Source organism: Bombina bombina, unplaced genomic scaffold (assembly GCF_027579735.1).
Source record: "Bombina bombina isolate aBomBom1 unplaced genomic scaffold, aBomBom1.pri scaffold_408, whole genome shotgun sequence".
Classification (NCBI taxonomy): domain Eukaryota; kingdom Metazoa; phylum Chordata; class Amphibia; order Anura; family Bombinatoridae; genus Bombina; species Bombina bombina.
In genome coordinates this window covers 406,590-423,340 of record NW_026512545.1, presented here as the reverse complement: position 1 = coordinate 423,340, position 16,751 = coordinate 406,590, and the positions used below count along the sequence as shown (strand labels likewise).

The 16,751-nt window shown below is 38.1% G+C and overlaps 2 non-coding genes across 2 annotated transcripts; both read left to right on the top strand.

Annotated features, from left to right (window-relative positions):
• The first annotated feature begins 10,837 nt into the window (after positions 1-10,837).
• Positions 10,838-10,910, top strand: TRNAM-CAU (transfer RNA methionine (anticodon CAU)). The gene has a single exon. It is a non-coding gene; the product is annotated as a tRNA-Met (tRNA).
• A 790-nt stretch (positions 10,911-11,700) lies between these two features.
• TRNAV-CAC (transfer RNA valine (anticodon CAC)) lies at positions 11,701-11,773 on the top strand. The gene has a single exon. It is a non-coding gene; the product is annotated as a tRNA-Val (tRNA).
• The last annotated feature ends 4,978 nt before the right edge of the window (positions 11,774-16,751 follow it).

Below are 16,751 nucleotides of genomic sequence, written 5' to 3'. Positions count from 1 at the left end.
TTCAAAATGATCTTTTGATACAAAACTTGAAAGGGGTGTGACATTTCAAAATCAGTTTGCTTTATTTGGATAGTAAAGTGTTTATTTTGAAATGTAAGCTACTCATTTTCACTTCAACATAGACCCAGGATAAAGAGAAACATTGAAAAATACAAGTTGAAATAAACCTTAGTGCCTGAAATAAACCTGTTCCCTCTAAAGCGGGACATGTTGATGGGCAATATAAATACAAACAGAATTCAGATTAAAGCAAGAGACAGAGTAACACATGAAGGTTGTTTACAATAACATAACTCGGCATTTCCATTTGATATTGGTCTAGTAATATTCACTCGTTGGTCTAGGGGTATGATTCTCACTTAGGGTGTGAGAGGTCCCGGGTTCAAATCCCGGACAAGCCCAACTTTTCTGAAAAAAGAAAACCATAGAACTATTTCCTTTAAATAAAACCATAGAACTATTTCCTTTAAATAATAATTAAGAGTTAAGTTCACACAAAAAATAAAAAAAACATATCATATGGAATCTAAGGCTCATTGGTCTAGGGGTATGATTCTCGCTTTGGGTGCGAGAGGTCAAATCCCGGACGAGCCCACATTTTCTGAAAATAGAAAACCATAGAACTATTTCCTTTAAATAGATTCCTCATAAAGAGTTAACTTCCTCAGACTCCATCTTCCTGTATCTCATTCACAAAGCAATGATACTTCCTACAGTAATGTGAAGGATACTAAACATAAGAAAGAATTGTTTTTATTTCCTTTTTGATGATACTTTATTAGACATATCTAACAAAATGCTTGGCAGTAAATCACGAATGACCTACTGGCTCGTTGGTGTAGTAGTATGATTTTGCTTCGGGTGCGAGAGTTCCCTGGTTCAAATCCCAGACGAGCCCTTGATTTAAATACTCTTCACCATATATAGAGTGTGTTCTTTCTAACATACATTAGATCTACTGAAAGGATATCAAATTACTAAAACCTATAGTACTCACAGGAAAGAAGACAAAACTGATGTGGCTCAAAAACTTAGGAAAAATCTTTGACCAATTATGAAATCATGTTTTTTGGAAAATATAGACTAACAGACACTTCTAAGATTTATTCTGAGAAACTCGTACCTACTGGACAAACAATTTAATCAACAAAATCAAAGCACCAACACAGAAATTATCCCAAAACATGGGCTTGCTCCACAGAACTTTTTTCATACATGTTTTTCATTAATAATAGAATTTATGAACCCAGGGATTGAAGGAGATGGGAAAAATTATCTATGCAGCCTATTCTGGTGTATATTTTAGTGATAGTGTTGTGTTTCTTTAGTTGAGGAAATTGCTTTAGATAATTATTTTTTTTTTACACGTCATAGAATAAACATCATACTCTTAAGTGCTCTGAATTGTTTAATGTCAGCACTAAGGGTAAAAGAGCATTATACAACAGTTTTAGACCTCTTATTTCAAGAATGATCTCTCTGTGGACAGAGATTCCATGTTAACACCTTTTCTAGACTTGCTTTTCTTCACTACCCTGAGATCTTTGAAACCTAGGTTTTTATTATAGTCTGATTGGTTAAGCATAGAGTACGAAAGAGTCTGTTTCCACAAATTGTATTTTTTGGTCTGAATATAATTACATAAAGCTGCTATATACAGTATTTTTGGACTACAAGACTGAAAACCTTATTATTTTTTTAAGTGGAATGTGTGTAAGAGACCACTTTGAAAAATTTCACACAAAAAAATAAAAAAAAAACATGAAATATGGCATCTAAGGCTCGTTGGTCTAGGGGTATGATTCTCACTTAGGGTGCGAGAGGTCCAGGGTTCAAATCCCGGACAAGCCCAACTTTTCTGAAAAAAGAAAACCATAGAACTATTTCCTTTAAATAAAACCATAGAACTATTTCCTTTAAATAATAATTAAGAGTTAAGTTCACACAAAAAATAAAAAAAAACATTTAATATGGAATCTAAGGCTCGTTGGTCTAGGGCTATGATTTGCGCTTTGGGTGCGAGAGGTCCCGGGTTCAAATCCCGGACAAGCCCAAATTTTCTGAAAAAAAAACCCATAGAACTATTTCCTTTAAATAATAATTAAGAGTTAAGTTCACACAAAAAATAAAAAAACATATAATATGGAATCTAAGGCTCCTTGGTCTAGGGGTATGATTCTCGCTTTGGGTGCGAGAGGTCCCGTGTTCAAATCCCGGACAAGCCCAAATTTTCTGAAAAAAGAAAACCATAGAACTATTTCCTTTAAATAGATTCCTCCTAAAGAGTTAACTTCCTCAGACGCCATCTTCCTGTATCTCATTCACAAAGCAATGATACTTCCTACAGTAATGTGAAGGATACTAAACATAAGAAAGAATTGTTTTTATTTCCTTTTTGATGATACTTAATTAGACATATATAACAAAATGCTTAGCAGCAAATCACGGATGACCTACTGGCTCGTTGGTGTAGTAGTATGATTTTGCTTCGGGTGCGAGAGTTCCCTGGTTCAAATCCCAGACGAGCCCTTGATTTAAATACTCTTCACCATATATAGAGTGTGTTCTTTCTAACATACATTAGATCTACTGAAAGGATATCAAATTACTAAAACCTATAGTACTCACAGGAAAGAAGACAAAACTGATGTGGCTCAAAAACTTAGGAAAAATCTTTGACCAATTATGAAATCATGTTTTTTGGAAAATATAGACTAACAGACACTTCTAAGATTTATTCTGAGAAACTCGTACCTACTGGACAAACAATTTAATCAACAAAATCAAAGCACCAACACAGAAATTATCCCAAAACATGGGCTTGCTCCACAGAACATTTTTCATACATGTTTTTCATTAATAATAGAATTTATGAATAGTGATGTCGCGAACCTAAAATTTTCGGTTCGCGAACGGCGGACTCGAACTTCCGGTATTGTTCGCGAACGCGCGAACCGCGCGAACCGCCATTGAATTCAATAGGCAGGCGAACTTTAAAACCTACAAGGACTCTTTCTGGCCACAATAGTGATGGAAAAGGTGTTTCAAGTGTACTAACACCTGGACTGTGTCATGCTGGAGGGCAATCCCTGGCAAAACTCCCATGGAAAATTACATAGTTTATGCAGAGTCTGCTTTTAAGCCATAATGGGTCTAAATCAACTAACATTCCCAAAGTGGCTGTCTCAAAACATCCCGGACAGAAGATAGATTGATAGATAGGATAGATATACATAGATTGATAGTTAGATAGAATCGATAGAAGAGAAATAGATAGATTTGTTAGATATATAATTACCCTAATAAATTCTAATAATCAAACATGCGTTCTTGGACCCAACTAGCTTGTGTTAATTAGTACTTTTCTTAGCACTTTAATCCCTGTCCCCCCCCCCCTATCGGGGGTGTTCTATATGGCCTGCCAGATTACCCTGAAAAATTATAATAATAAGACATGTGGTCTGCTACCTATTTTAACTAGGTTGTGTTTTAAGTACTACCATTTTTAGCACTTTAATCTCTGTAACTCCCCCTATTTGGTGAGGTCTATACGGCCTGGATGATTACCCATACAAAATATAATAATAAGACATCTGCTTTTGGTCTGCGACCCATGGTAACTATGTTGTGTTAATTAGTAATGTCCTTCGCATTTTAATAGCTGTTACTCATACTCACCCTATTGGTGGAGGTCTATATGGCCTGCATGATTACCCTTACAAAAAATAACAACCAAACATATGCTCTGGGACCCATGGTAAGTAGGTTGTGTTAAGTAGTACTGTTCTTTGCAGTTTCATACCTGTTACAACACCAAATGGTGGCAGGTCTATCTGGCCTTCATGATTAGCTGCACCCAAACCCAAAAAAAAGCCGAGTGGTCTTAGACTAACACCCATGGCTAACTCGGTTGTTTCAATTAGTACTATTCTTAGCACTTTCATCCCTGTTACGGGTGGTCTACATGGCCATCATGATTAGCCGAACAAAATACTACAATCCAACCTTTGCTCAGTCTTCATAGGCCCTTCATTGTCTGTATTTTGATAGTACAGTTCTTATTATTTTTATAGCTGATACAACACCGAATGGTGGCAGCTCTATATGGCCTGCATGATTAGCCGCACCCAATACAAAAATAAATCCAAGCGGTCTTGGATTACCACCCATGGCTAACTCTGTTGTTTCAAGTAGTACTATTCTTAGCACTTTCATCTCATCATCCCTGTTACTCCCAGGACTCTCGGTGGTGGTGGTCTACATGGCCATCATGATTAGCCTAACCAAATACTACAATCCAACCTTGGCTCAGTCTTCCTAAGGCCATTTATTGGCTGTATTTTGGTAGTACTGTTCTTATTAGTTTAATAGCTGATACGACACCGAATGGTGGCAGCTCTATATGGCCTGCATGAATAGCCGCACCCAAAGCCAAAAAAAAGCCAAGCGGTTTTGCACTAACACCCATGGCTAACTCTGTTGTTTCAAGTTCTACTATACTTAGCTCTTTCATCTCATCCCTGTTACTTCCATGACTCTCGGTGGTGGTGGTCTACATGGCCATCATGATTAGCCTAACCAAATACTACAATCCAACCTTGGCTCAGTCTTCCTAAGGCCCTTCATTGGCTGTATTTTGGTAGTACTGTTCTTATTAGTTTAATAGCTGATACGACACTGAATGGTGGCAGCTCTATATGGCCTGCATGAATAGCCGCACCCAAAGCCAAAAAAAAGCCAAGCGGTTTTGCACTAACACCCATGGCTAACTCTGTTGTTTAAAGTTCTACTATTCTTAGCTCTTTCATCTCATCCCTGTTACTTCCATGACTCTCGGTGGTGGTGGTCTACATGGCCATCATGATTAGCCTAACCAAATACTACAATCCAACCTTGGCTCAGTCTTCCTAAGGCCCTTCATTGGATGTATTTTGGTAGTACTGTTCTTATTAGTTTAATAGCTGATACGACACCGAATGGTGGCAGCTCTATATGGCCTGCATGAATAGCCGCACCCAAAGCCAAAAAAAAAGCCAAGCGGTTTTGCACTAACACCCATGGCTAACTCTGTTGTTTCAAGTTCGACTATTCTTAGCTCTTTCATCTCATCCCTGTTACTTCCAGGACTCTTGGTGGTGGTGGGCTACATGGCCATCATGATTAGTCTAACCAAATACTACAATCCAACCTTGGCTCAGTCTTCCTAAGGCCCTTCATTGGCTGTATTTTGGTAGTACTGTTCTTATTAGTTTAATAGCTGATACGACACCGAATGGTGGCAGCTCTATATGGCCTGCATGAATAGCCGCACCCAAAGCCCAAAAAAAGCCAAGCGGTTTTGCACTAACACCCATGGCTAACTCTGTTGTTTCAAGTTCTACTATTCTTAGCTCTTTTATCTCATCCCTGTTACTTCCAGGACTCTCAGTGGTGGTGGTCTACATGGCCATCATGATTAGCCTAACCAAATACTACAATCCAACCTTGGCTCAGGCTTCCTAAGGCCCTTCATTGGCTTTATTTTGGTAGTACTGTTCTTATTAGTTTAATAGCTGATACGACACCGAATGGTGGCAGCTCTATATGGCCTGCATGAATAGCCGCACCCAAAGCCAAAAAAAAAGCCAATCGGTTTTGCACTAACACCCATGGCTAACTCTGTTGTTTCAAGTTCTACTATTCTTAGCTCTTTCATCTCATCCCTGTTACTTCCATGACTCTCGGTGGTGGTGGTCTACATGGCCATCATGATTAGCCTAACCAAATACTACAATCCAACCTTGGCTCAGTCTTCCTAAGGCCCTTCATTGGCTGTATTCTGGTAGTACTGTCATCCTTTTGAATAATAGATTACAGGAAAGGCATTGATTTTAGAATCCCAGAGATCATTTATATGACTCGTGAAATAGAAAAAAACATTGATTACACACCCGTTACACTTATTTATCCTCAGGCCTTTTTAATACGAGGGTCCCGGAGCCTCAACCGAAACAACAGCATGAAAGAGGAGATATGTCATCCTTTTGAATAAAAGATTACAGTAAAGGCATTGATTTTAGAAACCCACAGATCATTATTTGCAACCGTGAAATAGAAAAAAACATTGATTACACACCCGTTACACTTATTTATCCTCAGGCCTTTTTAATACGAGGGTCCCGGAGCCTCAACCGAAACAACAGCATGAAAGAGGAGATATGTCATCCTTTTGAATAATAGATTACAGGAAAGACATTGATTTTAGAAACCCACAGATCATTTATATGACCCGTGAAATAGAAAAAAACATTCATTAGACACCGGTTACACTTATTTATCCTCAGGCCTTGTTAATACGAGGGTCCCGGAGCCTCAACCGAAACAACAGCATGAAAGAGGAGATATGTCATCCTTTTGAATAAAAGATTACAGGAAAGGCATTGATTTTAGAAACCCACAGATCATTATTTGCAACCGTGAAATAGAAAAAAACATTGATTACACACCCGTTACACTTATTCATCCTCAGGCCTTTTTAATACGAGGGTCCCGGAGCCTCAACCGAAACAACAGCATGAAAGAGGAGATATGTCATCCTTTTGAATAAAAGATTACAGGAAAGGCATTGATTTTAGAAACCCACAGATCATTATTTGCAACCGTGAAATTGAAAAAAACATTGATTACACACCCGTTACACTTATTTATCCTCAGGCCTTTTTAATACGAGGGTCCCGGAGCCTCAACCGAAACAACAGCATGAAAGAGGAGATATGTCATCCTTTTGAATAAAAGATTACAGGAAAGGCATTGATTTTAGAAAGCCACAGATCATTATTTGCAACCGTGAAATTGAAAAAAACATTGATTGCACACCCGTTACACTTATTTATCCTCAGGCCTTTTTAATACGAGGGTCCCGGAGCCTCAACCGAAACAACAGCATGAAAGAGGAGATATGTCATCCTTTTGACTAATAGATTACAGGAAAGGCATTGATTTTAGAATCCCAGAGATCATTTATATGACCCGTGAAATAGAAAAAAACATTGATTAGACACCCGTTACACTTATTTATCCTCAGGCATTTTTAATAAGAGGGTCCCGAAGCCTCAACCGAAACAACAGCATGAAAGAGGAGATATGTCATCCTTTTGAATAAAAGATTACAGTAAATGCATTGATTTTAGAAACCCACAGATCATTATTTGCAACCGTGAAATTTAAAAAAACATTGATTACACACCCGTTACACTTATTTATCCTCAGGCCTTTTTAATACGAGGGTCCCGGAGCCTCAACCGAAACAACAGCATGAAAGAGGAGATATGTCATCCTTTTGAATAATAGATTACAGGAAAGACATTGATTTTAGAAACCCACAGATCATTTATATGACCCGTGAAATAGAAAAAAACATTCATTAGACACCGGTTACACTTATTTATCCTCAGGCCTTGTTAATACGAGGGTCCCGGAGCCTCAACCGAAACAACAGCATGAAAGAGGAGATATGTCATCCTTTTGAATAAAAGATTACAGGAAAGGCATTGATTTTAGAAACCCACAGATCATTATTTGCAACCGTGAAATAGAAAAAAACATTGATTACACACCCGTTACACTTATTTATCCTCAGGCCTTTTTAATACGAGGGTCCCGGAGCCTCAACCGAAACAACAGCATGAAAGAGGAGATATGTCATCCTTTTGAATAAAAGATTACAGTAAAGGCATTGATTTTAGAAACCCACAGATCATTATTTGCAACCGTGAAATAGAAAAAAACATTGATTACACACCCGTTACACTTATTTATCCTCAGGCCTTTTTAATACGAAGGTCCCGGAGCCTCAACCGAAACAACAGCATGAAAGAGGAGATATGTCATCTTTTTGAAAAAAAGATTACAGGAAAGGCATTGATTTTAGAAACCCACAGATCATTATTTGCCACCATGAAATTGAAAAAAACATTGATTACACACCCGTTACACTTATTTATCCTCAGGCCTTTTTAATACGAGGGTCCCGGAGCCTCAACCGAAACAACAGCATGAAAGAGGAGATATGTCATCCTTTTGACTAATAGATTACAGGAAAGGCATTGATTTTAGAATCCCAGAGATCATTTATATGACCCGTGAAATAGAAAAAAACATTGATTAGACACCCGTTACACTTATTTATCCTCAGGCCTTGTTAATACGAGGGTCCCGGAGCCTCAACCGAAACAACAGCATGAAAGAGGAGATATGTCATCCTTTTGAATAAAAGATTACAGGAAAGGCATTGATTTTAGAAACCCACAGATCATTATTTGCAACCGTGAAATAGAAAAAAACATTGATTACACACCCGTTACACTTATTTATCCTCAGGCCTTTTTAATACGAGGGTCCCGGAGCCTCAACCGAAACAACAGCATGAAAGAGGAGATATGTCATCCTTTTGAATAAAAGATTACAGTAAAGGCATTGATTTTAGAAACCCACAGATCATTATTTGCAACCGTGAAATAGAAAAAAACATTGATTACACACCCGTTACACTTATTTATCCTCAGGCCTTTTTAATACGAGGGTCCCGGAGCCTCAGCCGAAACAACAGCATGAAAGAGGAGATATGTCATCCTTTTGAATAAAAGATTACAGGAAAGGCATAGATTTTAGAAACCCACAGATCATTATTTGCAACCGTGAAATTGAAAAAAACATTGATTACACACCCGTTACACTTATTTATCCTCAGGCCTTTTTAATACGAGGGTCCCGGAGCCTCAACCGAAACAACAGCATGAAAGAGGAGATATGTCATCCTTTTGACTAATAGATTACAGGAAAGGCATTGATTTTAGAATCCCAGAGATCATTTATATGACCCGTGAAATAGAAAAAAACATTGATTAGACACCCGTTACACTTATTTATCCTCAGGCCTTTTTAATACGAGGGTCCCGGAGCCTCAACCGAAACAACAGCATGAAAGAGGAGATATGTCATCCTTTTGAATAATAGATTACAGGAAAGACATTGATTTTAGAAACCCACAGATCATTTATATGACCCGTGAAATAGAAAAAAACATTCATTAGACACCGGTTACACTTATTTATCCTCAGGCCTTGTTAATACGAGGGTCCCGAAGCCTCAACCGAAACAGCAGCATGAAAGAGGAGATATGTCATCCTTTTGAATAAAAGATTACAGTAAAGGCATTGATTTTAGAAACCCACAGATCATTATTTGCAACCGTGAAATAGAAAAAAACATTGATTACACACCCGTTACACTTATTTATCCTCAGGCCTTTTTAATACGAGGGTCCCGGAGCCTCAACCGAAACAACAGCATGAAAGAGGAGATATGTCATCCTTTTGAATAAAAGATTACAGTAAAGGCATTGATTTTAGAAACCCACAGATCATTATTTGCAACCGTGAAATAGAAAAAAACATTGATTACACACCCGTTACACTTATTTATCCTCAGGCCTTTTTAATACGAGGGTCCCGGAGCCTCAACCGAAACAACAGCATGAAAGAGGAGATATGTCATCCTTTTGAATAAAAGATTACAGGAAAGGCATTGATTTTAGAAACCCACAGATCATTATTTGCAACCGTGAAATAGAAAAAAACATTGATTACACACCCGTTACACTTATTTATCCTAAGGGCCTTTTTAATACGAGGGTCCCGTAGCCTCAACCGAAACAACACCATGAAAGAGGAGATATGTCATCCTTTTGAATAATAGATTACAGGAAAGACATTGATTTTAGAAACCCACAGATCATTTATATGACCCGTGAAATAGAAAAAAACATTCATTAGACACAGGTTACACTTATTTATCCTCAGGCCTTTTTAATACGAGGGTCCCGGAGCCTCAACCGAAACAACAGCATGAAAGAGGAGATATGTCATCCTTTTTAAAAATAGATTACAGGAAAGACATTGATTTTCGAAACCCACTGATCATTTATATGACCCGTGAAATAGAAAAAAACATTCATTAGACACCGGTTACACTTATTTATCCTCAGGCCTTTTTAATAAGAGGGTCCCGGAGCCTCAACCGAAACAACAGCATGAAAGAGGAGATATTTCATCCTTTTGAATAAAAGATTACAGGAATGGCATTGATTTTAGAAACCCACAGATCATTATTTGCAACCGTGAAATTGAAAAAAACATTGATTACACACCCGTTACACTTATTTATCTTCAGGCCTTTTTAATACGAGGGTCCCGGAGCCTCAACCGAAACAACAGCATGAAAGAGGAGATATGTCATCCTTTTGAATAATAGATTACAGGAAAGACATTGATTTTAGAAACCCACAGATCATTTATATGACCCGTGAAATAGAAAAAAACATTCATTAGACACCGGTTACACTTATTTATCCTCAGGCCTTGTTAATACGAGGGTCCCGGAGCCTCAACCGAAACAACAGCATGAAAGAGGACATATGGCATCCTTTTGAATAATAGATTACAGGAAAGGCATTGATTTTAGAAACCCACAGATCATTATTTGCAACCGTGAAATAGAAAAAAACATTGATTACACACCCGCTCCATCATCCATAAGTAATTGTCAAAAATCACAAAAAAAATCAAAATTTGTCTGGATTGTTAACCTTAGATTGCAAATATTTGTTGCTTATATGCTCTTCTCTTGGTTTCACTATATAATGGTATTTGGACATGCTCCTCTGCAAGTGTTTGAAGCTGTAGGCTACTATTTATTTTCATTTAACGGCAGCTTGGAGTTTAAAAATCATGAATTCTTTTAGTGAAGATCATGCACATTAAGGGTCACGAGACAACATTTCCCCGAAACCTCCAGCTGGGCCTTGTTAGCGCAGTAGGTAGCGCGTCAGTCTCATAATCTGAAGGTCGTGAGTTCAAGCCTCACACAAGGCACTTTTCAAAATGATCTTTTGATACAAAGCTTGAAAGGGGTGTGACATTTCAAAATCAGTTTGCTTTATTTGGATAGTAAAGTGTTTATTTTGAAATGTAAGCTACTAATTTTCACTTCAACATAAACCTAGGATAAAGAGAAACATTGAAAAATACAAGTTGAAATAAACCTTAGTGCCTGAAATAAACCTGTTCCCTCTAAAGCGGGACATGTTGATGGGCAATATAAATACAAACAGAATTCAGATTAAAGCAAGGGACAGAGTAACACATGAAGGTTGTTTACAATAACATAACTCAGCTTTTCCATTTGATATTGGTCTAGTAATATTCATTGTTAATGGTAGACATATTGTACATTTACATTACTTTAGCATTAATTAATCTTGACTACAGAAAAATGAGCTTTGCTTCCCATACCGGGAGTCAAACCCGTGCCGCCTGGGTAAAAACCAGGAATCCTAACCGCTAGACCATATGGGAAAAGATGGTGCAAGCTTTAGAGAGCTCCATCATCCATAAGTAATTGTCAAAAATCACAAAAAAATTCAAAATCAAATTTGTCTGGATTGTTAACCTTAGATTGCAAATATTTGTTGCTTATATGCTCTTCTCTTGGTTTCACTATATAATGGTATTTGGACATGCTCCTCTGCAAGTGTTTGAAGCTGTAGGCTACTATTTATTTTCATTTAACGGCAGCTTGGAGTTTAAAAATCATGAATTCTTTTAGTGAAGATCATGCACATTAAGGGTCACGAGACAACTTTTCCCCGACACCTCCAGCTGGGCCTTGTTAGCGCAGTAGGTAGCGCATCAGTCTCACAATCTGAAGGTCGTGAGTTCAAGCCTCACACAAGGCACTTTTCAAAATGATCTTTTGATACAAAACTTGAAAGGGGTGTGACATTTCAAAATCAGTTTGCTTTATTTGGATAGTAAAGTGTTTATTTTGAAATGTAAGCTACTAATTTTCACTTCAACATAAACCCAGGATAAAGAGAAACATTGAAAAATACAAATTGAAATAAACCTTAGTGCCTGAAATAAACCTGTTCCCTCTAAAGCGGGACATGTTGATGGGCAATATAAATACAAACAGAATTCAGATTAAAGCAAGAGACAGAGTAACACATGAAGGTTGTTTACAATAACATAACTCAGGATAAAGAGAAACATTGAAAAATACAAGTTGAAATAAACCTTAGTGCCTGAAATAAACCTGTTCCCTCTAAAGCGGGACATGTTGATGGGCAATATAAATACAAACAGAATTCAGATTAAAGCAAGAGACAGAGTAACACATGAAGGTTGCTAGCATACACAGTGGGTAAGCGCGGTGTAGCGGCGTCCGGAACCGGAACCGGTAATGGTAGGTAAAATGCTCCAATGGAATGGTCTGGCAGAGTGCCGTAGCCAGCGATCAACTCAAAATCGCTGTATATACAAGAACAGGAGGGCAAATGGCAGGTACTCCAATAACCAGATAGGCGCAACTATAATCGATAAAAAATTCAAAACTTTAATGAAAAAATATATTTAAAAATTGTATATAAAATACACAATCAAGCTGGACACATAGACAGGGGGTGAAAAAAGACAGGCCTGACGCGTTTCGCGCCCCCTAGTGGCGCTTATTCATAGGCTGCAGCACCTAGTGTGTGGTGCCTTTTTAAAGGGCAAGGAAAACCATTAACCCTTAGTGTGCAAATCATTATTAAAAACAGTGACAAAATAAAAACAACAACAAATTTACATTGGGATTACTTACAAAAAATATAGATACAGATTCAGATTCAGACATACCTGAGCCACTGTGTGGAATAATGTAATACCTAGACATGATAATAAAAAATTAAAAAATAACATGTACCGGGGCGGAGTTTGGCCGCAGCTAAGATGGCTGCTTAAGCCCAGAGCTCCGGCATGTCAGGTACTCACAATTGAATAAACTTCAAGTTGCAGGGACCTAAATGGTGCAATTTACAGAAGAGATGCTTACTTAATGCATCAGGAATGGAGAGACACTGATATTTGAGCGCTACTGGTGAACCCGGCATTGAGATCCACGGAAGTTAGTGCGGGACAACTATCTAACAAGGTCCGCCCGACAAACCGCTCCACAAACACGGTAAAGATATCCCACAGCACTAATTACTCACTAATCACATGAAACTACTATTCTGCTTACGGACCTGGTCTCCGGTTAGTCACACGCGATAATCCTCCTGAGGCAAGATTGAAAGCCGCAAAATGGCGCTGCCCACACATACGCATCAGTGCTGACACCTGGGAGATAGCGAGTTACGCTACATTGCAAATTATAGTATTGCTCTGTTGACTGCCTGTGCTAATAGTGTTTAATTGGGGGAGTGTTGAGAGAGATATATAAAGTGCAAAGAACGTCCATCACTATCGTTCAACAGCTCACACTACCTAAGATATAACAGGACTGCAATAAGCGTATTACTGATCAAAACAACACTAAGACATACTGCTTTTAACAGCTAAAAAACTGTATGGAAAAATGACTGCTAAGAAAGGAATTAAAGTGCACAAACAGTTAAAGGCATTGGGAAAGGATCCATCAGTTAGCTCCTTTTTCTTTCATGTAATTAACAAGAGTCCATGAGCTAGTGACGTATGGGATATACATTCCTACCAGGAGGGGCAAAGTTTCCCAAACCTTAAAATGCCTATAAATACACCCCTCACCACACCCACAAATCAGTTTTACAAACTTTGCCTCCAAGGGAGGTGGTGAAGTAAGTTTGTGCTAGATTCTACGTTGATATGCGCTCCGCAGCAAGTTGGAGCCCGGTTTTCCTCTCAGCGTGCAGTGAATGTCAGAGGGATGTGAGGAGAGTATTGCCTATTGAATGCAGTGATCTCCTTCTACGGGGTCTATTTCATAAGGTTCTCTGTTATCGGTCGTAGAGATTCATCTCTTACCTCCCTTTTCAGATCGACGATATACTCTTATATTTACCATTTCCTCTACTGATTCTCGTTTCAGTACTGGTTTGGCTTTCTACAAACATGTAGATGAGTGTCCTGGGGTAAGTAAGTCTTATTTTCTGTGACACTCTAAGCTATGGTTGGGCACTTTATTTATAAAGTTCTAAATATATGTATTCAAACATTTATTTGCCTTGACTCAGAATGTTCAACTTTCCTTATTTCCAGACAGTCAGTTTCATATTTGGGATTATGCTTTAAATTATCATATTTTTTCTTACCTCAAAAATTTGACTTTTTTCCCTGTGGGCTGTTAGGCTCGCGGGGGCTGAAAATGCTTCATTTTATTGTGTCATTCTTGGCGCGGACTTTTTTGGCGCAAAAATTCTTTTCCGTTTCCGGCGTCATACGTGTCGCCGGAAGTTGCGTCATTTTTGACGTTATTTTGCGCCAAAAATGTCGGCGTTCCGGATGTGGCGTCATTTTTGGCGCCAAAAGCATTTAGGCGCCAAATAATGTGGGCGTCTTATTTGGCGCCAAAAAATATGGGCGTCGCTTTTGTCTCCACATTATTTCAGTCTCATTTTTCATTTGCTTCTGGTTGCTAGAAGCTTGATGTTTGGCATTTTTTTCCCATTCCTGAAACTGTCTTATAAGGAATTTGATCTATTTTGCTTTATATGTTGTTTTTTCTCTTACATATTGCAAGATGTCTCACGTTGCATCTGAGCCAGAAGATACTACAGGAAAACCACTGCCTGCTGGATCTACCAAAGCTAAGTGTATCTGCTGTAAACTTTTGGTAGCTATTCCTCCAGCTGTTGTTTGTAATAATTGTCATGACAAACTTGTTAAAGCAGATAATATTTCCTTTAGTGATGTACCATTGCCTGTTGCAGTTCCCTCAACATCTAAGGTGCAGAATGTTCCTGATAACATAAGAGATTTTGTTTCTGAATCCATAAAGAAGGCTTTGTCTGTTATTTCTCCTTCTAGTAAACGTAAAAAGTCTTTTAAATCTTCTCTCTCTACAGATGAATTTTTAAATGAACACCATCATTCTGATTCTTTGGACTCTTCTGGTTCAGAGGATTCTGTCTCAGAGATTGATGCTGATAAATCTTCATATTTATTTAAGATGGAATTTATTCGCTCTTTACTTAAAGAAGTACTAATTGCTTTAGAAATAGAGGATTCTAGTCCTCTTGATACTAATTCTATACGTTTGGATAAGGTTTTTAAAGCTCCTGCGGTTATTCCAGAAGTCTTTCCTGTTCCTAATGCTATTTCTGCAGTAATTGCTAAGGAATGGGATAAATTGGGTAATTCATTTACTCCTTCTAAACGTTTTAAGCAATTATATCCTGTTCCGCCTGACAGGTTAGAATTTTGGGACAAAATCCCTAAAGTTGATGGGGCTATTTCTACCCTTGCTAAACGTACTACCATTCCTACGTCAGATGGTACCTCGTTTAAAGATCCTTTAGATAGAAAAATTGAATCTTTTCTAAGAAAAGCTTATCTATGTTCAGGTAATCTTCTTAGACCTGCTATATCATTGGCTGATGTTGCTGCAGCTTCAACTTTTTGGTTGGAAACTCTAGCGCAACAAGTAACAAATCGTGATTCTCATGATATTATTATTCTTCTCCAGCATGCTAATAATTTCATCTGTGATGCCATTTTTGATATTATTAGAGTTGATGTTAGATTTATGTCTCTGGCTATCTTAGCCAGAAGAGCTTTATGGCTTAAGACTTGGAATGCTGATATGGCTTCTAAATCAACTCTACTTTCCATTTCTTTCCAGGGAACCAAATTATTTGGTTCTCAGTTGGATTCTATTATTTCAACTGTTACTGGTGGGAAAGGAACTTTTTTACCACAGGATAAAAAGTCTAAAGGTAAAAACAGGGCTAACAATCGTTTTCGTTCCTTTCGTTTCAACAAAGAACAAAAGCCTGATCCTTCGTCCTCAGGAGCAGTTTCAGTTTGGAAACCATCTCCAGTCTGGAATAAATCCAAGCCTGCTAGAAAGGCAAAGCCTGCTTCTAAGTTCACATGAAGGTACGGCCCTCATTCCAGTTCAGCTGGTAGGGGGCAGGTTACGTTTTTTCAAAGAAATTTGGATCAATTCTGTTCACAATCTTTGGATTCAGAACATTGTTTCAGAAGGGTACAGAATTGGTTTCAAGATGAGACCTCCTGCAAAGAGATTTTTTCTTTCCCATGTCCCAGTAAATCCAGTGAAAGCTCAAGCATTTCTGAATTGTGTTTCAGATCTAGAGTTGGCTGGAGTAATTATGCCAGTTCCAGTTCCGGAACAGGGGATGGGGTTTTATTCAAATCTCTTCATTGTACCAAAGAAGGAGAATTCCTTCAGACCAGTTCTGGATCTAAAATTATTGAATCGTTATGTAAGGATACCAACGTTCAAGATGGTAACTGTAAGGACTATATTGCCTTTTGTTCAGCAAGGGAATTATATGTCCACAATAGATTTACAGGATGCATATCTGCATATTCCAATTCATCCAGATCATTATCAGTTCCTGAGATTCTCTTTTCTAGACAAGCATTACCAATTTGTGGCTCTACCGTTTGGCCTTGCTACAGCTCCAAGAATTTTCACAAAGATTCTCGGTGCCCTTCTGTCTGTAATCAGAGAACAGGGTATTGTGGTATTTCCTTATTTGGACGATATCTTGGTACTTGCTCCGTCTTTACATTTAGCAGAGTCTCATACGAATCGACTTGTGTTGTTTCTTCAAGATCATGGTTGGAGGATCAATTTACCAAAAAGTTCTTTGATTCCTCAAACAAGGGTAACCTTTCTGGGTTTCCAGATAGATTCAGTGTCCATGACTTTGTCTTTAACAGACA